At 40.3% G+C, this 27156-nt stretch overlaps 1 protein-coding gene and 1 non-coding gene across 18 annotated transcripts in view; one reads left to right on the forward strand and one right to left on the reverse strand.

Annotated features, from left to right (window-relative positions):
- The window catches only part of UIMC1 (ubiquitin interaction motif containing 1), a 131040-nt gene extending 105823 nt beyond the window's left edge, over window positions 1-25217 (reverse strand). For 7 of the 17 annotated variants that reach the window (XM_081501939.1, XM_081501936.1, XM_081501924.1 and 4 more), the window contains exon 1: window positions 25080-25217. The gene's annotated coding sequence lies outside the window, so the exon portion shown is untranslated. Of the gene's footprint in view, window positions 1-24876 lie in introns of all 17 variants that reach the window. The other 10 variants (XM_081501937.1, XM_081501929.1, XM_081501925.1 and 7 more) reach the window with 5 other exon arrangements.
- Window positions 25218-25561: 344 nt separating this feature from the next.
- Window positions 25562-25668, forward strand: LOC145511743 (U6 spliceosomal RNA). The gene has a single exon (XR_014058124.1). It is a non-coding gene; the product is annotated as a U6 spliceosomal RNA (small nuclear RNA).
- The last annotated feature ends 1488 nt before the right edge of the window (window positions 25669-27156 follow it).

A 27156-nucleotide genomic window follows, 5' to 3' on the forward strand; every position in this document is an offset into this window, starting at 1 on the left:
AGCAGCTGCCTCAGAGACCAGCCAGCTGGGTGGCGGCTCAGCTAGGGACCAGCCCAGGCACCTGCCACCTAAACTTTTGAGTCTATATATATTTAAATACATATAATAACAACAAAATTAGAGAAATATTTATAGCATACATGAAAAAAGCTATTGATTATATTAAAAAAGTAAAAACTGACACAAAATACTAACATCCCATTAGATAACAAGACATGAACTGTCAATTTGCAAGGAAAAAAATACATCAAACATGAATATGTGGAAGGATTTAACCTATAACACTATTAGACAAACGTTTAGACAAATTAGACATATTTTTACTTCCTAAAGTAAAATGAATTAATTTTAATTAATTTTAATGATAATCCTGCAATTGTGGGAGCAGTTCGTCAAACACCAAACTGTAACAGATATTTAAAAAAACACACACAACACAAAACTTTGTATAAACGGTGCCATGCTGCTGCTGCTAAGTCGCTTCAGTCGTGTCCCACTCTGTGCGACCCCATAGACGGTAGCCCACCAGGCTCCGCCGTCCCTGGGATTTCTCCAGGCAAGAACACTGGAGTGGGTTGCCATTTCCTTCTCCAATGCGTGAAAGTGAAGTGACAGTGAAGTCGCTCAGTCGTGTCCGACTCCTAGCGATTTCATGGACTGCAGCCTACCAGCCTCCTCCATCCATGGGATTTTCCAGGCAAGAGTACTAGAGTGGGAAACAGTGCCATATTCTAATATAAATTACTAAAATCACTAAAGTTTTCAGTTTTAACCACCCACTCTATCCCTCCTTTTAGACTTAGGTCTGTTACTGCCATAATGAAAATTACCCAAAGAAAAACAAAACAAATCTCTTTGGAGACCAAGAAAGAAACAGCTAAGGTATCTGAGGTAAAAGTATAATGGAATCTGGCAAATTAAAGAGATAAATCTTAGATAAATACTTAAAGAACTGCTGACTAAGGGTTCTTAACCTGTCAATCCACAAGCCTTTAAAGGACCTACAGTTAGGCTTCAAGGGATTCATAATCTCCTGAAACTGTGTACAAAACTGTCTTGTTTTTGTATGCTCCCTGGGAAAAATTCTTATAGCTTTCATCCAACTCTCAGAGGAGCTCAAAATCCAAGAGTTTAGAACTACCAATGATCTAGCTAAACCCCTTCATTATCAGAAACAACCCGAAGATTTAAATTGACATGCATAACCAGTCTCCTAGTGTTTTTGTGTTTAAGAATTATGTTTACTTTGTATTATTCAGGTTCTTTGACTATTTCACCTTTTCACGTTTTGGGGTTTTTTTGTGTGTGCATGCCTTCTAACATACCTATGAGTATTAGCACACATATAATGGACAAATAAATATACATATATTATGGATTGTGAAAAATAAAGTTATTAGCATGGATATAAACTTTTTTTAAGGTAAAATTTTTGTGACCTGAGTAACAAAGATTTCTCAGGATACAAAGAGTAAAAGACACAGAATTTTAAAAAACTGACAAACTAGGCTTCAGTGAAACTTAAAACTTATGTTCTTAAAAAGACACCAATAAGAAAACAAAAAGACAAGTCATAAAATAGGAGAAAATATTTGCAATGCATATATCTTGCAAAAGACTCATAGTCACAATATATGAAGAACTCTTATGGTGGTGATGGTTTAGTTGTAAGTAGAGTCCAACCTTGCAACCCCATTAAGTGTAGCTCACCAGGCCCTTGTACATGGGATTTCTCAGGCAAGAATACTGGAGTGGGTTGCCATTTCCTTCTCCAGGGTATTTTCCCAACCCAGGGATCAAACCCAGGTCTCCTGCATTACAGGAGGTCTCCTGCACTGCAGGCGGATTCTTTATCAACTGGAGTCACCAGGGAAGCCCAAATAACTCTCATAATGCAATAATAAAAAGACAAACCAATTTTTAAAATGAGCAAGATATGGACACAAGAGCAAATGTACTAATAGCCAATAAGCAAAACAAACAGAAAAAGATGCTCCGCATCATTAGTTATCAAAATAGAAATTAAATCCACAATGACACTACACATCCATTATAATGGTTTCAATTAAAAATACTGAAAACACTAATGTGGGCAGGAATGAGGAATACATAGATCTCTCATACACTGCCAATGGAAATGTAAAATGTTATAAGCCACTTTGGAAAACTGGCAGTTTCTTTAAATGTGTACTGCTATACAGGCCAGTCATTCTGCTTACTACTATTTACTCAATAGAAACAAAAACATATCACCACACAAAGACTTGTACAGTAATGTTCACAGAACCTTTTCACACAATGTCAAGCACTAAGAAGTGAAGTTGTTCAGTTGCGTGCAACTCTTTGCGATTCCATGGACTGCAGCTTACCAGGCTCATCCGTCCATGGAATTTTCCAGGCAAGAGTACTGGAGTGAGTTGCCATTTCCTTCTCCAGGGGATCTTCCCAACCCAGGGATCGAACCTGGGTCTCCCACATTGCAGGCAAACACTTTACCTTCTGAGCCACCAGGGAAGCCCACGAGATGACCCAAATGTCCATCAATAGATGAATAAATAAATCATGATTTATTCATACAACAGAGTATTACTCAGCAATAAAAAGGACACAGGCAAAAATACAAGTGAACCTCAAAATCATTTTGCTGAATAAAAAATTTCCCTGGTGGTCCAGTGGTTAAGACTCCACACTCCCAAAGGCGGGGACCTGGGTTCAATACCTGGTCAGAGAACTAGGTCCCACATCCTGCAACTACGTTCAAACACAGCAAATAAGACCCAGCACAGCCAAAGAAAAAAGCCAGTCACAAAGAATACAGGTTGTATTATTCCATTTATATAAAATGTAACCTAACCTATAGTGACAAAAAGTAAATCAGTGGTTACTAAGGTTCAGGAGTGTAAGAAGAGAAGGACAGAAGAGAGGCATGAGGAAGCTTTTGAGGGTGATGGGAACCTACTGTATCATGATTTTGGCGGCAGTTTCACAAGTGAATACAACTAGAAAATTTCATCAAATTATATGCTTCAAATAGATGCAGTTTATTACACATAAATCATGTTTCAATAAAACTGATAAGGAAAAAATAAAATGAGATACCACTACATATCCACTAGCATGGCTAAAATTTACAAGACTAAAAAGATCAGGCATTGATAAGAATACAGGAGCAGCTAGAACTCTAATACACCGCTGGTAGGACTATAAAGTGGTACAACCACTTTGCAAAGACAGTTTGGCAGTTTCTTAAAAAGTAAAACATATACCTACTATATGACCTAGCCATTTCAAGTATTTAACCAAAAGAAATAAAGTCACGTTCATAGTAGCCCTATTCATAATAGACAAAATCTCTAAACAGCCCAAATATCCACCAATAGGGGAATGGATAAACAAATTGTGGTCTATCCATACCATAGAACACTACTTCACCAATTAAACTACGTAAAATATTATGGTGAGCAAAGGAAGCAAGACACAAATAAGTACATACTATATGATTCCATTTACAGGCATACCTCATTTTTGCACTTTGCAGATATTGCATTTTTTTACAAACTAAATGTTTGTGGCAATCATGTGTGGAGCAAGTCTCTCAACAGCATTTCCTTACTTTGTATCTCTGTGTCACATTTTGGTAATTCTTGCAACATTTCAAACTTTTTCATTATATTTATCAAGGTGACCCACTTTCAATGATTTTTTTTTCATTTTTTTCTTTTTTTTGATCAGTGATTTTTTTATGTTACTACTATAACTCAATGAAGATTCAGATGACAGCAATTTTTAGCAAGTTTTTTTTTCATTTTAATTATAGTCAATTTATAAATTTTGTGTTATTAATAGTTTCAAGTGTACAGCAAAATGAATCAGTTACACATATATCCACTCTTTAGATTCTTTTTCCATATAGGCGGCTACAGAGTATTGGGTAGAGTTCCAAGTTAATTAAATATATACATTGTATGGATGTGAGAGTTGGACCATAAAAAGGCTGAGTGCCAAAGAATTGATGCTTTTGAACTGTGGTGCTAGAGAAGACTCTTGAGATTTCCTTGGACAGTAAGGAGATCAAATCAATCAATCCTAAAGGAAGTCAACCCATAATATTCATTGGAAGGACTGATACTGAAGCTGAAGCTCCAATACTTTGGCCACCTGATACAAAGAGCTGACTCACTGGAAAAGACCCTGATGCTGGGAAAGACTGAGGGCAGAAAGAGAAGGGGACAACAGAGGATGAGATGGTTGGATGGCATCACCGATTGGTGATGGATCCAATGGACATGAGCTTGAGAGAACTCCAGATGATAGTAAAGGACAGGGAAGCCTGATGTGCTGCAGTCCATGGGGTCGTGACGAGTCAGACATGACTAAGCAATTGAACAACAACAAAATTATTTTTTTAGACACTGCAAGCTTAACAGACTACAGGAGAGTGTAAACATAACTTTTATATGCACTAGGAAACAAAAAAGTCATGTGACTCACTTTATTTTGATTTACTGCAGTGGTCTGGAAATGAACCACAGTATCTGAGGTATGCCTGTGTTTGAAATTCTAGAAAAGACTAATACAATCAATAGTGGGGGAAAAAAAAAAAAACAGACAAGTAACTGCCTCATGCCAGAATGGGGGAAGGAGAGAAATGGCTGGTAAAAGGCATAAAGGTACCTCTTAAGATAAGTGTTCTGTATCTTGATTAAGGAGGTGGTTACACAGGTGGATACTCTGACCAAAATTCAACCACAGACTTCTGACTACTTGTCATGACAATAAAGAGGCTAATAAATCTTTTCTCAAAAAGAAACTTAAAAAGCTGACAAATTTCAGCTTGGAAACTAACTGAAAGAATACAACAAAATCAAGAATATTTATTCATGAAAACTACTTAACTTTGGGTAAGAACACCATGAATCTCTGCAATTCATACCAAGAGCTTCTCCCATATATCCCCCACCCCTAGATCTACCAACCAAGGAAAGGAAGGACATGAATATCAACAATTTCACTTTCACAGCTGGTGGGGACTCACCAGGTAGGAACATTTTTAGTCTATCTTAGTGGCCAATAGCCTGTGGTTGGGTCCTATATGAGGCAAGCAACAAACCAGAGGATGAATCAAAGATTTATGAGGAAATTCCAAGCAGACAGCCAGCCATAAGAGGATTTATAAAGTCTCCAAATATCCCAGACTGATGAAAGGCTGTGTACATGCATGCAAAAACCACAGCAGACCCAAGTTTCCTATATAAACCTGGCAGCAGGATGGTGTGCATACAGAGTAGAAATCTGAGAGTCCTTGAGGACAGTAAAAGCTGGGGCAAGCTTGAAAGCTAGTACTCATGTTCCACCCTATACAGAACTAAGACATCATCTTTGAATCCCTTTCCCTCATTTTTCATATCCAATTAATCCTCATGCCTTACTGATTTCACCTCCTATATTTCTCTTTAACCTATCCACTTCTGTCCATTTCCAATTCAGTCACTCAGTTATGTCTGACTCTTTGCGACCCCATGGACTGCAGCACGCCACGCTTCCCTGTTCATTACCAACTCCTGGAGCTTGCTCAAATTCATGTCCATCAAGTCAGTGATGCCATCCAACCATCTCATCCTCTGCTGTCCCCTTCTCCTCCCACCTTTAATCTTTCCCAGCATCAGGGTCTTTTCCAGTAAGTCAGTTCTTCGCATCAGGTGGCCAAAGTACAGGAGCTTCAGCTTCAGCATCAGTCCTTCCAATGAATATTCAGGACTGATTTCCTTTAGGATTGACTGGCTGGATCTCTTTGTGGTCCAGGGGACTCTCAAGAGTCTTCTCCAACACCATAGTTCAAAAGCATCAATTCTTCGGTGCTTAGCTTTCTTTATAGTCCAACTCTCACATTCATACATGACTACTGGAAAAACCATAGCTTTGACTAGATGGACCTTTATTGGCAAAGTAATGTCTCTGCTTTTTAATATGCTGTCTAGCTTGGTCATAGCTTTTCTTCTGAGGAACAAGCATCTTTTAATTTCACTGCTGTAATCACCATCTGCAGTGATTTTGGAGACCAAAAAAATAAAGTCTCTCACTGTTTCCATTGTTTCCCCATCTATTTGCCATGAAGTGATGGAACCGGATACCATGGTCTTAGTTTTTTGAATGCTGAGTTTAAAGCCAACTTTTTCACTCTCTTCTTTCACTTTCATCACGAGGCTCTTTAGCTCTTCTTCGCTTTCTGCCTTAAGGGTGGTGTCATCTGCGTATCTGAGGTTATTGATATTTCTCCCAGCAATCTTGATTCCAGCTTGTGCTTTATCCAGCCCAGCATTTCGCATGAAGTACTCTGCATATAAGTTAACTAAGGAGGGTAACAATATACAGTCTTTCCCGAAACACATACTCAATATACATAACAAACATAACTCAATATACGTACATACATAATAATATACATACTCCTTTCCTAATTTGGAACCATTCTATTGTTCCATGTCCGGTTCTAACTGTTGCTTCTTGACCTGCATACAGATTTCTCTGGAGGCAGATAAGGTGGTCTGGTATTCTCATCTCTTTAAGGATTTTCCACAATTTGTTGTGATCCACACAGTCAAAGGCTTTGGTATAGTCAATAAAGCAGAAGTAGATGTTTTTCTGGAACTCTCTTACTTTTTCAATGAACCAATGGATGTTGGCAATTTGATCTCTGGTTCCTCTGCCTTTTCTAAATCCAACTTGAACAGCTGGAAGTTCATGGTCCATTTCCACTACCACCCTAGTTCCAAGCTACCAGCAACTCGCATGTGGACAATATCTTAACTAGGTCCCTTACTTTCACTCTTGCCCCACCCACTGTCCAATTTGCTCTACACACTGAAGCTTTCACCTTTTACAATTGCAAATATTAAATTATTCCACAATTTAGGAATTCCTTGGCAGTCCAGTAGGGTTGGGACTCCACACTTTCACTGCTCACGGGGAGGATTCAATCCCTGGACAGGGAACTAAGGTCCCACAATCCACATGGCAAGGCCAAAACAAACAAAATAAAAAGTATTCCACTATTTAAAACTTTAATATCTCACTGTTTCATATTTAAGACATTTTTCTCTTAATATGGTCTACATGGTATGCCCTGTATTATCTGACCTCCTGCCAGATTTCTCTTGCTCTAACCACTCCCTCAGTTCTTAAGCTACATCCATACTACTTTTCTGCCACAAAGACTTCCCACACACTTCTGCATGAAAGATTCCCTCCAACACTCCCCTGTTCACCTAGTTTATTCCTTCTCATCCTTGAGATCTCAACTGAATTATGATCTCAGAGAAGTCTTCCTTGACCCCCAAACTTGATCAAATCTCTTACCACATATGCTCAACATATCAGCTTTCCCTCAAAGTAAGTAATCACAGCTTTAACTATACATTCATGTTTGTGATTTTTAAGGAAATACCTGTCTTTTCCAACAGATTGTAGGTTTCAGAAAGACAAAAGATAGGTCTAGCCCTAGGATTTAGCACATTCTCTGGTAAATAATAGATGATCATCAAATACTTATTAAATAAATTACTTATACAAAATTTAGAACAATTAAGCGGTGAAACACTTTTCTCCTTTATCCAAACTTTCTAGTCTTAAATTTTTTAAATATTAAAAAAAAAAAACTAGCTGTGTTTTGTAGTTTTCAGCTTATAAGTCCTGTACATATTTTGTTAGATTTATGTCTAAATATTTGAGATGGCTGGATGGCATCACCAACTCAATGGACCTGAGTTTGAGTCAGCTCCGGGAGTTGGTGATGGACAGAGAGGCCTGGCGTACTGCAGTCCATGAGGTCGCAAAGAGTTGGACACGACTGAGAGACTGAACTGAACTGAACTTCTCTTAGTATGAAAGCAATCAAAGATCTAAATAAGTGGAACATACATGCTTGATTGTAAGACTCAACATAATAATGCTGTCAATTCGTCCCAAATTCATCTTAGTGTGTGTGTATCAGTCTCTCAGTCATGTCCAAGTCTTTGCAATCCCATGGACTATAGCTCCTCTGCCCATGGAACTCCCCAGGCAAGAATACTGGAGCGGGTAGCCATTCCCTTCTCCAGGGGATCTTCCCAACCAAAGGATCGAACCCGGGTCTCTCACGCTGCAGACAGATTCTTCACCATCTGAGCCCCAATTCATCTTAGATTTAACATAATTTCTATAAAAATCCCTGCAGTATCTTTTTGTAGACATAGTCAAGTTTATTCTAAAATTTACATGGAAAAGCACAGGCCCTAGAAAGGCTTAAACAAACCTGACAAAAAAGAATAAAGTGAGAGGAATCACACTACTCCATATTAAGGGTTACTATATGACTACAGTAATCAAAATAGTGTGGTATTGGTAGAATAATAGACATACATTAATGAAGAAGAAAGAACTCAGAAACCATCACAACATACTCAAATCTAATTTAGTAGGGAAAGTCTTTTCAACAAATGGTGTTAGAGCAAGTAGAAATCCATTGGAAAGAAAAAAAAAACTCTAAGGCTAACACTTTATACAAAATCAACTCAAAATGAATCTATTAAAACCACGAGATAGTACTATTGAATATACATTCATCAAAATGAATAAAATTTAAAAAGTCACACCACCAATGTCAGGCAAATATTCAGGGAAACTGGATCACTCATACAAAGCTGGTGGGAATGTAAAATGGTACAACTCTGAAAAGAGTTCTGCAGTTTCTTAACTATCACATAACCCAATAACTGTACTCCTGGGTATTTATCCCAGATAAACAAAAACTTATATTCACATGAAAACCTTGCACACAAATGTTCACAGCAGCTTTATTTGTAATTGTAAATAGAGGAAACAGTTCAAAGTCCTTCAGTAGGTGAGTGGCTAAGCAAACTGTGGTATATATATACTATGGGACATATTCAGCAATGAAAAAAAACGAAGAACTTCCCTGGTGGTCCATGGAAGCTAAGACTCCATGCTTCCAATGGGAACTATTAGGTTGGTGCAAAAGTAATTGCAGTTTTGCATTGCTGAATCTGCTGTTTGATATAAGAATACATTTTTAAATAAATGTGGTTATGTAATATATCATTTCAAGGCACACTTTTTACTTTATTTTTTTGCTAATGACATTATTACTTGCTGTTTTAGACTGTTGAAATAATGTTAGACAAAAAGTAAATTTAAGCAATTTTCTTATTTGAGTTCAAAATGGGTCATAAAGCAGTGGAGACAATTCACAACACCAGCAATGCTTTTGGCCCAGGAACTGCTAACAAACATACAGTGCAGTGGTGGTTCAAGAAGTCTTGCAAAGGAGACAAGAGCCTTGAGGATAAGGAGCACAGTGGCTGGCCGTCAGAAGTTGAAAACGACCAGTTGAGAGGATCATCAAAGTTGATCCTCTTACAATTCCACAATAAGCTGCCAAAGAATTCAACGCCACAAATTGGAAAGGTGAAAAAGCTCGATAAGTGGGTGCCTCGTGAGCTGACCACAAATCAAAAATATCATCATTTTGAAGTGTTGTCTTCTCTTATCCTGTGCAACAACGAACCATTTCTCAATCAGACTGCGATGAAAAGTGGATTTTATGTGACAACCAGCTGAGTGGCTAGATCAAGAAGCTCCAAAGCACCTCCCAAAGCCAAACTTGCACCAAAAACAGGTCATGGTCACTGTCTGGTGGTCTGCTGACCATCTATAATCCACTACAGCTTTCTGAATCCCAGTGAAACCATTACATCTGAGAAGTATGCTCAGCAAATCGATGAGATGGACCAAAAACTCCAAGGCTTGCAGATGGCATTGGTCAACAGAATAGGCCCAATTCTTCTCCACAACAATGCCTCACCACACTTCCCACAACCAACACTTCAAAAGTTGAACAAATTAGGCTACGAAATTTTGTGTCATCTGCCATATTCATCTGACCTCTCGCCAACCAACTACCACTTCTTCAAGCATTTCCACAACTTTTTGAAGGGAAGATGTTTCCATAACCAGCAGGAGGCAGAAAATGCTTTGCAAGAGTTCATCAAATCCCAAAACAAGGATTTTTATGCTACAGGAATAAACAAACTTATTTCTCATTGGTAAAAATGTGTTGACTGTAATGGTTTCTATTTTGATTAATAAAGCTGTATTTGAGCCTAGTTATAATGATGTAAAATTCACAATCTAAAACTGCACCTATTTTATATAAATTTATTTATTTTTAATTGAAGGATAATTGTTTTACAGTATTGTGTTAGTTTCTGTTAAACATCAACATGAATCAGTCATAGGTACACATATCCCCTCCCTCCTGGGCCTTCCTCTCACCTCCCTTCCCATCCCACCCCTCAAGATTGTTACAGAGCCCCAGTTTGAGTTCTCTGAGTTATACAGCAAATTCCCACTGGCTATCATATCTATTTTACACATGGTAATGTATGTTTCCATGTTACTCTCTCTATACAACCCATCCTCTCCTTCCTTCCCCACTGCTCCATGTCCATAAGTCTATTCTCTATGTCTGTGTCTCCACTGCTGGAGACACAGTGGAGACTTATCCCCACTCCTGCAAATAATTTCATCAGTACCATCTTTCTAGATTCCATTTATATGTATTAGTATACGATATCTGTTTTCCTCTTTCTAACTTACCTCACTCTGTATAATAAACTCTAGGTTCATCCACCTCATTAGAACTGACTCAAATGTGTTCCTTTTTATCACTGAGTAATATTCCATTGCATATATGTACCACAGCTGCTTTATCCATTCATCTATCAGTGGACATCTAGGTTGCCTCCATGCCTTAGCTATTTCAGGCAATGAACATTGGGGTACATGTGTCTTTTTCAACTTTGGTTTCCTCGGGGTATATGCCTAGTAGTGGGATTACTGAGTCATATGGTGGTTTTATTCCTAGTTTTTTAAGGAATTTCCATACTGTATTCCATTGTGGCTATATCAATTTACATTCCTACCAACAGTGCAAGAGAGTTCCCTTTTCTCCTCACCTCTCCAGAATTTATTGCTTGTAGACTTTGATGATAGCCATTCTGACCAGTGTGAAGTGATATCTCACTGTAGTTTTGACTTCCATCTCTCTAATAACGAGTGATATAGAGCATCTTTTCCTGTGTTTATTAGCCATCTGTATGTCTTTGGAGGGAGAAGGAAATGGCAACCCACTCCAGTATTCTTGCCTAGAGAATCCCGTGGACAGAGGAGCCTGGTGGGCTGCTGTCCATAGGGTCGCACAGAGTTGGACACGACTGAAGCGACTTTACATGCATGCATGCATTGGAGAAGGAAATGGCAACCCACTCCAGTATTCTTGCCTGGAGAATCCCAGGGACAGAGGAGCCTGGTGGGCTGCCGTCTATGTGGTCACACAGAGTCGGACATGACTAAAGCGACTTAGCAGCAGCAGCATGTCTTTGGAGAAATGTCTGTTTAGGTCTTTTTCCCACTTTTTGATTGGGTTGTGAAACCACAATTACTTTTTCATCACCTTAATAGATCCTACATGCTGCAACTAAGAGTTCACATGTCACAATAAAGATTGAAGATCCTGCATGCCACAACTAAGACCCAGTGCAGCCAAAAAGGCAAGCAAGTTAAAAATAAAGAAAAAGAATGAACTACTGATATATGCAACAACTTGGTTGACTCTTAAGGAAATTGTGTTGAGCCAAAAAAGTCCATCCTAAAAGACTGAAGGCAAAAGGAGAAGGGGGTAGCAGAGGATGAGATGGTTAGATAGCATCATTGACTCAATGGACATAAATTTGAGCAAACTCCAGGAGATAGTGAAGGACAGGGAAGCTTGGCATGCTTCAGTTCATGGGGTCCCAGTCAGACATGACTTACTGACAGAACAACAACAAAAATGTTATACAGGGCTTCCCTGGTGGTCCAGGAGTTAAGAATCCACCTTGCAATGTGAGGGACACCAGTTGGATTCTTGGTCCGGGAAGATCCCGCATGGTGCAGAGCAACTAAGCCTGTGTGCCACAACTACTGAGCTGGCACTCTAGAACCCCCATGCTGCAACTACCGAAGCCTGAGCACGTAGAGCCTGTGCTCCAGAACAAGAGAAGCTGCCTCAGTGAGAAGTCCACACAAAACAATAAAGAGTAGCCCCCGCTCACCACAACTAGAGAAAGCCCGTGTGCAGCAACAAAGACCCTACCACAGCCAAAAAATGAAATAAATAAATATATAAATCTTTTTTTATGTTCTATATTATTCCATTTATAAAAATGCGTAAAATGACAAAATCTTAGAAAACAAGCATATTGTTGTCAAGGGTTAGGGACAGGAGAGGGGATATGCAGGAAGGACATGCGTTTGGTTAGAAAAGGGGTTCCTGTGGTGTTGGAACTGTTTCGTTTCTCGATTGTGGTGGATAATACAGGAACCTACACACAAATGATAAAATTGTAGTAGTTAACACACATACACAGAAACACATAAATGAATATAAGTAAAATGGGGGAAATCTATCAGTGGGTTATACCAATGTCAGTATCAAGGTTGTGTTATTAAAGGATAATTTGGAATTCCAGTTCAAGATGGTGACATAGCAGAATCTTTTCTTTTTTTAATTTATTTATGTATCTATTTTTTTACTTTACAATACTGTATTGGTTTTGCCATACATTGACATGAATCCGCCTTGGGTGTACATGTGTTCCCCTTCCAGAATCCCTCTCCCATCTCCCTCCCCACCCCATCCCTCTGGGTCATCCTGGTGCACCAGCCCCGAGTACCCTGTATCATCATCGAACCTGGACTGGCGATTCATTTCACATATGATAATTTACATGCTTCAATGCCATTCTCCCATATCATCCCACCCTCATCCTCCCCCATAGCATCCAAAATACAGTTCTATACATCTGTGTTGCTTTTGCTGTCTCGCATAAAGGGTTATCTTTATCAATTTACTAAATTTCATATATATGCGTTAGTATACTGTATTGTTGTTTTTCTTTCTGGCTTACTTCACTCTGTATAATGGGCTCCAGTTTCATCCATCTCAGTAGAACCGATTCAAACGTATTTTTTTTTAATGGCTGAGTAATATTCCATTGTGTATATGTACCACAGCTTCCTTATCCATTCGTCTGCTGATGGACATCTAGGTTGCTTCCATGTCCTGGCTATTGTAAACAGTGCTGCGATGAACATTGGGGTACACGCATCTCTTTCAATTCTGGTTTCCTCGGTGTATATGCCCAGCAGTGGGATTGCTGGGTCATATGGCAGTTCTATTCCCAGTTTTTTAAGGAATCTCCACACTGTTCTCCATAGTGGCTGTACTAGTTTGCATTCCCACCAACAGTGTAAGAGGGTTCCCGTTTCTCCACACCCTCTCCAGCATTTATTGCTTGTAGACTTTTGGATAGCAGCCATTCGGACTGGTGTGAAATGATACCTCATTGTGGTTTTGATTTGCATTTCTCTAATAATGAGTGATGTTGAACATCTTTTCATGTGTTTGTTAGCCATCTGTATTTCTTCTTTGGAGAAATGTCTGTTTAGTTCTTTGGCCCATTTTTTGATTGGGTCGTTTATTTTTCTGGAATTCAGCTGCAGAAGTTGCTTGTATATTTTTGAGATTAATTGTTTGTCTGTTGCTTCGTTTGCTATTATTTTCTCCCATTCTGAAGGCTGTCTTTTCACCTTGCTTATAGTTTCCTTTGTTGTGCAAAAGCTTTTAATTTTAATTAGGTCCCATTTGTTTATTTTTGCTTTTATTTCCAATATTCTGGGAGGTGGGTCATGGAGGATCCAGCTGTGATTTATGTCGGACAGTGTTTTGCCTATGTTTTCCTCTAGGAGTTTTATAGTTTCTGGTCTTACGTTTAGATCTTTAATCCATTTTGAGTTTATTTTTGTGTACGGTGTTAGGAAGTGTTCTAGTTTCATTCTTTTACAAGTGGTTGACCAGTTTTCCCAGCACCACTTGTTAAAGAGATTGTCTTTTCTCCATTGTATATTCTTGCCTCCTTTGTCGAAGATAAGGTGTCCATATGTGCGTAGGTTTATCTCTGGGCTTTCTATTTTGTTCCATTGATCTATATCTCTATCTTTGTGCCAATACCATACTGTCTTGATGACTGTGGCTTTGTAGTAGAGCCTGAAGTCAGGCAGGTTGATTCCTCCAGTTCCATTCTTCTTCCTCAAGATTGCTTTGGCTATTCGAGGTTTCTTATATTTCCATACAAATTGTGAGATGATTTGTTCTAGTTCTGTGAAAAATACCATTGGTAGCTTGATAGGGATTGCATTGAATCTATAGATTGCTTTGGGTAGTATACTCATTTTCACTATATTAATTCTTCCAATCCATGAACACGGTATATTTCTCCATCTGTTTGTGTCCTCTTTGATTTCTTTCATCAGTGTTTTATAGTTTTCTATATATAAGCCTTTTGTTTCTTTAGGTAGATATATTCCTAAGTATTTTATTCTTTTTGTTGCAATGGTGAGTGGTATTGTTTCCTTAATTTCTCTTTCTGTTTTCTCATTATTGGAGTATAGGAATGCAAGGGATTTCTGTGTGTTAATTTTATATCCTGCAACTTTACTATATTCATTGATTAACTCTAGTAATTTTCTAGTAGAGTCTTTAGGGTTTTCTATGTAGAGGATCATGTCATCTGCAAACAGTGAGAGTTTTACTTCTTCTTTTCCTATCTGTATTCCTTTTATTTCTTTTTCAGCTCTGATTGCTGTGGCCAAAACTTCCAAAACTATGTTGAATAGTAGTGGTGAAAGTGGGCATCCTTGCCTTGTTCCTGACTTTAGGGGAAATGCTTTCAATTTTTCACCATTGAGGATAATGTTTGCTGTGGGTTTGTCATATATAGCTTTTATTATGTTGAGATATGTTCCTTCTATTCCTGCTTTCTGGAGGGTTTTTATCATAAATGGATGCTGAATTTTGTCAAAGGCTTTTTCTGCATCTATTGAGATAACCATATGGTTTTTTTCTTTCAATTTGTTAATGTGGTGTATTACATTGATTGATTTGCGGATGTTAAAAAAACCTTGCATTCCTGGGATAAAGCCCACTTGGTCATGATGTATGATCTTTTTAATATGATGTTGGATTCTGTTTGCTAGAATTTTATTAAGGATTTTTGCATCTATGTTCATCAGCGATATTGGCCTGTAGTTTTCCTTTTTTGTGACATCTTTGTCTGGTTTTGGAATTAGGGTGATGGTGGCCTCATAGAATGAGTTTGGAAGTTTACCATCTTCTGCAATTTTCTGGAAGAGTTTGAGTAGGATAGGTGTTAGCTCTTCTCTAAATTTTTGGTAGAATTCCGCTGTGAAGCCGTCTGGTCCTGGGCTTTTGTTTGCTGGAAGATTTCTGATTACAGTTTCGATTTCCGTGCTTGTGATGGGTCTGTTAAGATCTTCTATTTCTTCCTGGTTCAGTTTTGGAAAGTTATACTTTTCTAAGAATTTGTCCATTTCTTCCAAGTTGTCCATTTTATTGGCATATAGCTGTTGGTAGTAGTCTCTTATGATCCTTTGTATTTCTGTGGAGTCTGTTGTGATCTCTCCATTTTCATTTCTAATTTTGTTGATCTGATTCTTCTCCCTTTGTTTCTTGATGAGTCTGGCTAATGGTTTGTCAATTTTGTTTATCTTCTCGAAAAACCAGCTTTTAGTTTTGTTGATTTTTGCTATGGTCTCTTTTGTTTCTTTTGCATTTATTTCTGCCCTAATTTTTAAGATTTCTTTCCTTCTACTGACCCTGGGGTTTTTCATTTCTTCCTTCTCTAGTTGCTTTAGGTGTAGAGTTAGTTGATTTATTTGATTTTTTTCTTGTTTCTTGAGGTACGCCTGTATTGCTATGAACCTTCCCCTTAGTATTGCTTTTACAGTGTCCCATAGGTTTTAGGTTGTTGTGTTTTCATTTTCATTCGTTTCTATGCATAATTTGATTTCTTTTTTGATTTCTTCTGTGATTTGTTGGTTATTCAGAAGCGTGTTGTTTAGCCTCCATATGTTGGAATTTTTAATAGTTTTTTTCCTGTAATTGAGGTCTAATCTTACTGCATTGTGGTCAGAGAAGATGGCTGGGATGATTTCAATTTTTTTGAATTTACCAAGGCTAGATTTATGGCCCAGGATGTGATCTATCCTGGAGAAAGTTCCATGTGCACTTGAGAAAAAGGTAAAATTGATTGTTTTGGGGTGGAAAGTCCTGTAAATATCAATTAAATCTAATTTGTCTATTGTATCATTTAAAGTTTGTGCTTCCTTGTTAATTTTCTGTTTAGTTGATCTATCCATATGCGTGAGTGGAGTATTAAAGTCTCCCACTATTATTGTGTTATTGTTAATTTCCCCTTTCATACTTGTTAGTATTTGCCTTATATATTGTGGTGCTCCTATGTTGGGTGCATATATATTTATGATTGTTACGTCTTCTTCTTGGATTGATCCTTTGATCTTTATGTAGTGTCCTTCTTTGTCCCTTTTCACATCCTTTATTTTAAAGTCTATTTTATCTGAAATGAGTATTGCGACTCCTGCTTTCTTTTGGTCTCCATTTGCATGAAATATGTTTTTCCATCCCTTCACTTTCAGCCTGTGTGTGTCCCTAGTTTTGAGGTGGGTCTCTTGTAGACAGCATATATAGGGGTCTTGTTTTTGTATCCATTCAGCAACCCTTTGTCTTTTGGTTGGGGCATTCAACCCATTTACATTTAAGGTAATTATTGATAAGTATGATCCCGTTGCCATTTACTTGGTTGTTTTGAGTTCGTGTTGAAACATCCTTTCTGTGTTTCCTGTTTAGAGAAGATCCTTTAGCATTTGTTGGAGAGCTGGTTTGGTGGTGCTGAATTCCCTCAGCTCTTGCTTGTCTGTAAAGCTTTTGAATTCTCCTTCATATCTGAATGAGATCCTTGCTGGGTACAGTAATCTGGGTTGTAGATTATTCTCTTTCATTACTTTAAGTATGTCCTGCCATTCCCTTCTAGCCTGAAGGGTTTCTATTGAAAGATCAGCTGTTATCCTTATGGGGATCCCCTTGTGTGTTATTTGTTGTTTTTCCCTTGCTGCTTTTAATATTTGTTCTTTGTGTTTGATCTTTGTTAATTTGATTAATATGTGTCTTGGGGTGTTTCGCCTTGGGTTTATCCTGTTTGGAACTCTCTGAGTTTCTTGGACTTCTGTGACTATTTCTTTCCTCATTTTAGGGAAATTTTCAACTATTATCTCCTCGAGTATTTTTTCATGGCCTTTCCTTTTATCTTCTTCTTCTGGGACTCCTATGATTCGAATGTTGGGGCGTTTCATATTGTCCCAGAGGTCCCTGAGGTTTTCCTCATTTCTTTTGATTCTTTTTTCTTTTTTCCTCTCTGTTTCGTTTATTTCCATCATTCTATCTTCTACCTCACTTATCCTATCTTCTGCCTCCGTTATTCTACTGTTGGTTCCCTCCAGAGTGTCTTTTATCTCCTTTATTTCATTATTCATTCTATATTGACTCCTTTTTATTTCTTCTAAGTCCTTGATAAACATTTCTTGCATCTTCTCAATCTTTGTCTCCAGGCTATTTATCTGTAACTCCATTTTGCTTTCAAGATTTTGGATCATTTTTATTATCATTATTCTAAATTCTTTTTCAGATAGATTCCCTATCTCCTCCTCTTTTGTTTGGTTTTGTGGGCATTTCTCATTTTCCTTTACTTGCTGAGTATTTCTCTGCCTTTTCAACTTGTTTAGATTGCTGTGTTAGGCGTGGCCCTTCTGTATTCTGGTAGTATGAAGTTCCTCTTTATTGTGGAGGTTCCTCACTGTGGTTGGGGTTGGACAGGTGGCTTGTCAAGGCTTCCTGGTTGGGGGAGCTTGTGTCGGTGTTCTGGTGGGTGGAGCTGGATTTCTGCTCTCTAGAGTGCAATGGAGTGACCAGTATTAATTTTTGAGATGTCTATGGATTTGGTGTGCCTCTGGGCAGCCTGTATATTGATGCTCAGGTCTATGTTCCTGCGTTGCTGGAGAATTTGCGTGGTATGTCTTGCTCTGGAACTTATTGGCTCTTGGGTGGAGCTTGGTTTCAGTGTATATGTGGAGGCTATTGGATGGTCTCTTATTAATTAATGTTTCGCCTGGCTTTCAGTCTTATTCTTGCAGTATCCTCAAGACTTCTCCTTCCATACAGCATCAATAATAAAACTTTTAGGTTAATGGTGAAAAGATTCTCCACACTGAGGGATACCCAGAAAGGTTCACTGAGTTACATGGAGAGATGGGGGGGGGGCGTTGAGGTGACCAGGAGGGGAAGAGGGGAATTCAAATGTGGAGAGAGCAATCTAGCCAGTAAGCACTTCCCTCTGTGCTTTCCACAGTTTGGAACCCTCAGAGTGGTTCACAGAAATACATAGAGGGGGGGAGCAAGGTAATAGAGGTGAGCATGAGTAGAAAGGGAGGAATTAAGAGGGGAGAGAGAGATCTGGGCAGTATCCTGTTCCTGAAGTGTTCTCCGGTACCCAGATCACCCTCAGAGATTCACAGAATTGGGTTGAGAAGAGAAGGAGGAGGGTGGGAGATAGAGGTTCCCTGGGGGAGAAGAAAGAGCATCAATAGGGGGAGAGAGTAATCAGGCCAGTGATCACACTCCTGAGTAAAAATGGGTCCTAAAGATTGGGTTCTTAAATGTACAAAATTGATATCAAATATGTAAAACAAAGATTAAAAATCTAGAGTAGAGGTTAGACTCTTATAAAACTTACAATATAAAAAAAAAGAAAAAAGGAAACAGTGTAAAAAGAAAAAAAACAGTAAAACAGTAAAAAAGAAACAGTAAAAAAAAGTAAGACAGGAAAAAAACAGTAAAAAAAAAGAAAACACAAAAGGTATAAGATATATGTATGTAGTTTGCTTCAAAAATAGGGGTTTTTTTTTTTTTTGCAAGTTAATAGTGGGTTATGAAAATGAAAGTTAAAGGTGTAATAGAGGACTTGAAGAAAAAGGAAAGAAGAGAAAAAAAAATTTTTTTAATTAAAAAAATAATAATAATAATAGTAAAAAATATATATATCCGGACTTTCTCTGGAGCTGTTGTGAGCAGCGTGGGGTCTGCTCAGTTTCAGATAGATCCTTATTCCTGCTTATACTTTTCAAGATCTATAGGTCCTTTTCAATGCAGTCGGTATTAACTACAGGGATTTTAATCTGTTGGCCTGTCCCTTCCAAAGCGCTTCCCTCTGTTTATTTGGCTTCTGTTTGGAGATCTCTTCAGTATCTAATTTCCGCCCTGCAACAAAGCAGTGGAGGTGGTCTCTTTAGGTTCGCTTGTTCAATCGTGCTGTGGGGAGGAAGGAACACTGCAAATCTGGCGTGTGTGTGGTGAGCTCGCAGTGTCTCGGCCGCACTGGGTTCGCCCCCGCTCACGGCGTGTGTGCTTTCCCCGTCTACCCTGCTCAGGCTTCAGGTTACTCCGCCGGGGAGTGGGCCCTGAGATGCGTGCACTTCCCAGGTCTAAGCCGCTCAGGTTCAGGCTCCCGGTTACTCCACAAAGGCGCAGACTCGGTTTCGCCCACAGCGTGTGCCGTTCCTGGTCGGAGCTGCTCAGGCGGCCAGGAGTTTGGCGAGCGCGCTTCCCCCCTGTTGGGGCGGTGCGGCTTATCACCTCCCTGGTCCCCGCCTCGGTTTACGGGCGCGCCCGGCTCCGGTGTGCTTTGTGTCGATTCTGGGGAGCTGGTCTCTGGCTGTGACCCTCCCGGCGGCTGTCGACCCTCCGGGATCTCAGGCAGTCTTTGCTTAGAAACTGGGAGCCTGTTTGCAGTTTGGTAGGGGGTGCCCTCTCTGGGGCCGAGTTTGCCCCTTTCCGGCTCTGGCGGGCCCCGCCTGCCTGCTGTGTCCGGCGGGGGATGAGGCGGTCCGCAGCCAGCTAGCTCTCCTCTGGTATCGCTCAGTCCTTTGTTCTGTGAGCGGGCCGGCAGTGCCTTAGAGTTGGGCTTTTCGCGGGATAGTTCTCTCTCTCTGGCTGTCCCCCAGTTTAGGTTACTATCTCACGTTAGCTCCCTCAGATTGCCCTCGGGGCACTCGGGCCCGGTCCTTACCCTAGGCAGTGCCGCCCGCTCCTCTCCGTTCAGCCCCCACTTGCTGGTGGCGGATGATGCGAGCGTCTGGGGTTCTTTGCTGGGAGTTGCTTTAGGCATGTAATCTGTGGATTTTATTTATTTCTTCCTCCCAGTTACGTTGCCCTCCGAGATAAGAAATCTTCCCCCATACCCGCTGGTGAGAGGGTTTCCTGGTGCTTTGAAATTTCTCCTCTTTCACGACTCCCTCCCGGGGACGGGTCTCCGTCCCTAACTCTTTTGTCTCTCTTTTTATCTTTTATAATTTCTCCTACCTCTTTTGAAGATAATGCGCTGTCTTTGTGGAAGCCTGACATCCTCTGCCAGCCTTCAGAAGTAGTTTTGTGAAGTTTGGTCAGCGTTCAGATGTTCTTTCGATAAATTTGTGGAGGAGAGAGTGGTCTCCCCGTCCTATTCCTCAGCCATCTTAGCCCCGCCCCCCTGGAGAAGACTCTTGAGAGTCCCTTGGACTGCAAGGAGATCCAACCAGTCCGTCCTAAAGGAGATCAGCCCTGGGTGTTCATTGGAAGGACTGATGTTGAAGCTGAAACTCCAATACTTTGGCCACCTCATGCGAAGAGTTGACTCATTGGAAAAGACCCTGATGTTGGGAAGGATTGGGGGCAGGAGGAGAAGGGGACAACAGAGGATGAGATGGCTGGATGGCATCACCGACTCGATGGACATGAGTTTGGGTAAACTCCGGGAGTTGGTGATGGACTGAGAGGCCTGGCATGCTGCAATTCATGGGGTCACAAAGAGTCGGTCATGACTGAGCGACTGAACTGAACAAGTGTAGGCCAGGATGTGGAGAAATTGAACCCACATACACTACTGATAGATATGTAAAACAGAGAAGACTCTCTGAAAAACAGTCTAGCAGCTCCTCAAAATGTTGAAATTAGAGTTAGCATGCAACTCAACAATTCCACTCCTCCATAAACAGCCGAAAGAAATTACAATTTATGTCCACACAAAAACCTGTACATAAATATTCACAAAGCAGCATTAGTCATGACAGCCCCAAAATGGAAACAAGCCAAATGTCCATCAACAGATGAAGGAATAAATAAAATGTATATCAGATCCATACAATGGAAAATTATCTAGCAATAAAAAGGAATGAAGCACTGATACATGCAACAACACAGATGAAGTTTGAAAACATTATGATATGTAAAAAGAAGCCAGAAGGACCACATACTGTATGATTTCATTTACATGAACTACCCATACTGGTAAATCTAAACAGACAAGACAGTAGATCAGTGATTGCTTACGGCTCAGGGGGATTGGTACTGAAGAATTAGGGGTGTGGCATTTCTCTTTGGGGTGAAGAAATGTTCTAAAATTGATTGTTGTGATGGTTATACAACTCTGTGAAAATATTAAAAGCCACTGAGTTGTACATTTTAGTGGGTAAGTTTAATGGTATATGAATTATATCTCAATAAAGCTGTTTAAAAAAATTAAGCTATGGTGACCAAGTCAGAACACCAGTTACCTTCGGAGTTAGTTACCTTTGGAGGGTACTAACTGGAAAGGGGCACAGAGGATCCTTTTCAGGTATTAGAAATATTTCATATCTTGATTTGGGAGGCAGTTACATGGATGTACATATTGAGCTGTACAATTAAGACTGGTTCACCTCACTGTATGCAAACAATACTTTTTTAATAATAAACACTTGTGAGTGAATGACTATTTTATTTACTCCTTATAAAAACCTAAGAAGTATATATAATTATTATGAGGAAACATAGGTTCAAAAGACTAACCTGCCCAAAGTCACAAGGCAGGCACTTGCACTTCTATCTCTCAACTCTAAATCCTGACTCCAATACTCTATGACTTAATCTTTGGATTTCTGATGTAAGGTATACACACATAAATATTAGATGAATTGGTGGCACTAGTGGTAAAGAACCCATCTGCTAATGTAGGAGATGTAAGAGACATGGGTTCGATCCCTGGGTCAGGAAGATCCCCTGGAGGAGGAAATAGCAACCCACTCCAGTATTCTTGCCTGGAGAATCCCATGGACAGAGGAGCCTGGCAAGTTCCAGTCCATGGGATCACAAAGAGTCAGACACAACTGAAGTGACTTAGCATACTTTATGCTATATATTTAAATTATAAAATATAATTCAATAAAATGTTTAAATTACGTACATTTAACTTACTGAATGCTATATAAGGGCACAAAAGGCTAAATTACAGGTCGAAGAAACTATTGCTATATGTGGAATAATAAGACTTGAGGTGATCCTTGAATCTAAGAGAACAGCTTGAACAGGACTTGGAAGTAGGGATAAGTATGGGGTCAGACAGGAGGAATCATAGTGCCCTAGGAAAACATCTTGTACAGAATAGTTTTCATCTTTTAAAGTGTTTCCTGTACATTTAATTATTGAAACCAATATGTTCAAATCTGATAGCAATGGTGCTACACCACCAAATACATCTAATTTCTTAAAGATGTAAAGAAATAAAAACTGTTCTCCTTAGCACAGAACCATCTACAGGCTCAAAGTGGGTTTTCAAAGAATCATAGTAGATAAGGGATCAATAAGCATTAAGTTAGAGGCACCCCAGAGACAGATTCCAAAATTCCAGTGCTTCATGACATTTAGCCACACTATTTCCATGGAAATTCTAAGAGTAAAAAAGGTCATGTGCGTGCATGCTAAGTTGCTTCAGTTGTGTCCAACTCTTTACGACCCCATGGACTGTAGCCTGCCAGATTCTTCTGTCCATGGGATTCTCCAGGCAAGAATACTGGAGTGGGTTGCCATTTCCTCCTCTAAGGGATCTTCCTGACCCAGGGATTGAACTCGTGTCTCCTGCAGCTCCTGAACTGCAGGCAGATTCTTTACCGCTGAGCCACTGGGGAAGTCCCTAAAGAAGTCACTGTTCAGCCAATTTTAACAAGCAATCTAACATAATTCAACTCCTATTTAAGTTGTCATCTTTCAAAATGAAAAAAAAAAATCACTAAAATAATGGCTTATCTTCAATTACTTGAATAGAGGCTGCTGCTGCTGCTGCTAAGTCGCTTCAGTCATGTCTGACTCTGTGCGACCCCATAGACGGTAGCCCACCAGGCTCCCCTGTCCCTGGGATTCTCCAGGCAAGAACACTGGAGTGGGTTGCCATTTCCTTCTCCGTGAATAGAGGCTACAGAACGAATTACCACTAAGTGTCTGCAAAGAAGGAATAGAGTCTAGATGCCAACATTCTCTTCTCAATCATAACAGAAAAAAAAGTCTCTAAAAGAATGCACAGGCAGGAAAGGTGACCCAAAAATGAGACTCGTTATATTACAGTTGGTAGTGTCCTTGAAAATCTCCAATTTGTAATTTGTCATTTTTATGTTTTGTCATGATAAATGACAGATATTATTTGTCATTTTTGTTCAACACATCCATCATCTTGATCTATGTGAAGAACAATCACTGACAAGAAAATTTAAAATCTTGACATTCTACCTACCAAACCTGTCAAAATTGCTCTGAAAGTGTGGAGGCATAGGGACCTTAACAGTCCTCTCTGACTGATTGACTCTTACTTCTAAATAAGCCACCATTCAAGAAATCTGGTACCAAGCTCTTCATCAACAGATCACATGAGCTTTACGGTTTCTCCAATTAAAAAAAAAAGTAAATGTACACCTACACACACACCGATGCTCTATGTGCCTACACACACACATACACACACACCGTGATGCTCTATTTCCCAGTTTATACTCAGCCTCAGTTTAAGGCAGTGTGTAAAAACAGAATCCAAACACAATGAGTAATAGTTATTTACTGGGTCCTTGGACACTATTTTAGGTACCTCAAAGGCATTATAGAGGTTATTCCTCCCAAAAACTCTATGTGGTAGGCTTCATTATTTTAGGATACTTTTATCATGATTTTACACGTTAAAACATCTGGTAATTTCTTAAATTCAAAACGGGAATGCTGATAATTGAAGCACAATGTATCTGATTCCAAAAAGACACATTTTTTGATTCAACTAAAAGGCACTGCCTCAAACAGGAAAAAATAAAGACAGTAGACTTTCACTTATTCATACTCAGTGACTATATACAAGAACACTGGAGCCAGGCTGGCTGGATTCAAAGCCAGCTCAACCGCTTACACCATGTGTGTCTTTAATCCTCAGTTATCTAATACATTAGTCAAAGAGGGTAAGAGTACCTATGGCATAAGACTGTCGTGAACGTTCAACAAATGTGTATGCGTAAAAGGCCTGAAACACTGTCTATCATCGTACAGAACAGAAACATACTACTTCTGTGGCAGGGGGAAGTGGTAAACGACGATAAGGATTCCCAAGGAAAAACTTAATTTCTGGGCAAAATAACCTAGACCACTAACCAAAAGAAAACAGTATATATAGGGAGCGTGAGGAGAAAGGGGGTGGGGGACCCAGTCGACCTGACTCAGAGAGAGGTCCCGGCTGTGAGGCCCCACGGAAGGAGGCGGCATAGACGGAGCCCCCTTTCTGGGAGCTCAGCGTGAGGAAAACGCCTTCGAGGGGTGGGCAGGGACCGGAGCCGGTCGCCGGAGACCCAGAAGGACCGAAAGGGACCCCGGGGAGAATGAAGGCCGCACCCTCGGTTTGAGGGGAGCAGGCCCGGCAGTCGAGGGAGGAAGACCATCCGGGGTCCCCAGAGGCCCAACCGCCGGCCCGAGGGCCCTCCCCGGCGTCCAGAGGCGCTCAGTATCCTGAGGGGCCATCCTCGATGTCCTACCAGGCCTATCCTGGTGTCCCGAAGGGCCGTCCTGTCAGCAGGCGCCCACCTTGGCATCCGAAGAGACCCGCCTCAGCATCAAGAGGGCCCTAACCCCAAGTCAGAGGCTCCGCTCCGGAGAAGAGTGGGCCGCGCCCCCACTGAGGGAGAAAAGGAGTCGGGAGGAAGGCGGCTGGAGGTGTGCCGAAACGGCTGGTACTCACCGACCGTCCGCGGGGCGCGGATGAGCCCTCCTCTCAGGTCCTGTGGGTCGCGAGCTCCCACAGCACGTCAGGAATCTGAGGCGGGCGAGCGCGCGCTAACCTGAAACACCGCGGGGTCGCGACGCGCTCTCGGCGGGTGGCGCATGCGCGGGCGTCCAAGGACGGAACCAACCCGCACTGAGGGGGGGAGGCTGCCACCAGGACATACCAACTGTGTGAGGTGGGGGGGGTCGCCATCAACGGAAGGCAGATTTCATCTCCAAGAGCCAACTGGGCACCTCCCAGTGGTCTCGCAGTTTGTTCGTTTGCTTTATCATTTGCTAGTACTTTGAGGGAAACCAAAGAGTAGTAGTAACAGAGTCCTCGAAACCCTACCGTGAAACCTTGAAAGTGTTCTGTGCCACATTAAGCCTCGTCTGGCCCTGTTTTTGCGTGTAACTTAAGTTATACTGAAATTATCTGTTCATAAGGTAATGAAAACAGTGCTCGCTTCGGCAGCACATATACTAAAATTGGAACTATACAGAGAAAATTAGCATGGCCCCTGCACAAGGATGACACGCAAATTCGTGAAGCGTTCCATATTTTCACAATGGAATATTACTCAGCCATTAAAAAGAATACATTTGAATCAGTTCTATTGAGATGGATGAAACTGGAGCCCATTATACAGAGTGAAGTAAGCCAGAAAGAAAAACACCAATACAGTATACTAATGCATATATATGGAATTTGAAAGATGGTAATGATAACCCTATATGCGAGACAGAATAAGAGACACAGATGCATAGAACAGTCTTATGGACTCTGAGGGAGAAGGTGAGGGTGGGACGTTCTGGGAGAATAGCATTGAAACATGTATATTATCATATGTGAAACAGAACACCATTCCAGGTTCGATGCATGAGACAAATGCTCAGGGCTGGGGCAATGGGATGACCCAGAGGGATGGGACGGGGAGGGAGGTGGGAGGGGGGTTCAGGGTGGGGAACACATGTAAACCCATGGCTGATTCATGTCAATGTATGGCAAAAACCACTACAATATTGTAAAGTAATTAGCCCCCAACTAAAACAAATAAATTTATTAAAAAATAATAATAATAAAATTAAATTTAAAAAAAGATAATGAAAACTATCTCTGGATGGTAAATGTTATTAAAGTATGACCATTTCAGGAGAAGAAGGGACTCTGGGAAGTGTAAACTCTTAGAGATGCAAGGTAAAAGCATAAAATAAGAACACCCACTTGTGGTGAAATTTAAAATCTTCATTTTTATGACCCAGCCATTTCATGTCTACAAGTGTGCAGAAGACGTGTTCATGTTCAGGCCCGCTTCCTTGTGAAAAATATAAACAAAGGAAATATACAATAAGATCTGAATGAATAAAACAGTATGTTCTATAATAAAATATTACAAATAAGACTAATAAATGAGTACTATATGTATCGACATTTGACACCTCGTAAGAGTTGTTGAATAGTAATGTGTCAATAAATATGTTACTGAAAATTTGGTCCTTGTCACCACACCAAATGAGATTGATGGGGACAAGGTTTTGAGGATAAAGGAAAAAGAAATGTATTGATTTGCCACCAAATGAGGAGGGTGGCAGACTAGAGTCTGGGAAACTATGACTTGCCTTCTGGAGAGAAAGCAGGTATATTTAAAGAAAAGTCTTGAAGCTGGGGTTAAGGTAAGAGGAACAAGCAGAGATGAATAGGTGTATACACACCATGACAATATGACTTGTGGACTTTCTGAAGATGTGGTCCATATAACCCTAGCAAGTAGTAAAGAGCCTGGCCAAAAATAAACACCCAAAACTTGTTGATTGAATTGAATTGGGAAATGGGGAGATCAGAAAAGGTTTCAGCGTAGGGCCAGAAATGTCCTTTTGAAGCATCTTACTTCAGAGAAAAACGTTTATCAATTGTCGTTAGCAGCCATCTTGCAACCCTAAAAAGAGCCAGCCTATGGCATGCAGTCTCTAAGATGGCCCCCAATCATCCTGCCTCCTGGCAATCACATTCTTATGGAATTCCTCCTTCCCTTTGAGTGTGGGCTACACTTCAT

The sequence above is a fragment of the Giraffa tippelskirchi genome, chromosome 6 (assembly GCF_054371585.1).
Source record: "Giraffa tippelskirchi isolate mGirTip1 chromosome 6, T2T-mGirTip1v1.2.pri, whole genome shotgun sequence".
NCBI classification, from domain to species: Eukaryota; Metazoa; Chordata; class Mammalia; order Artiodactyla; family Giraffidae; genus Giraffa; species Giraffa tippelskirchi.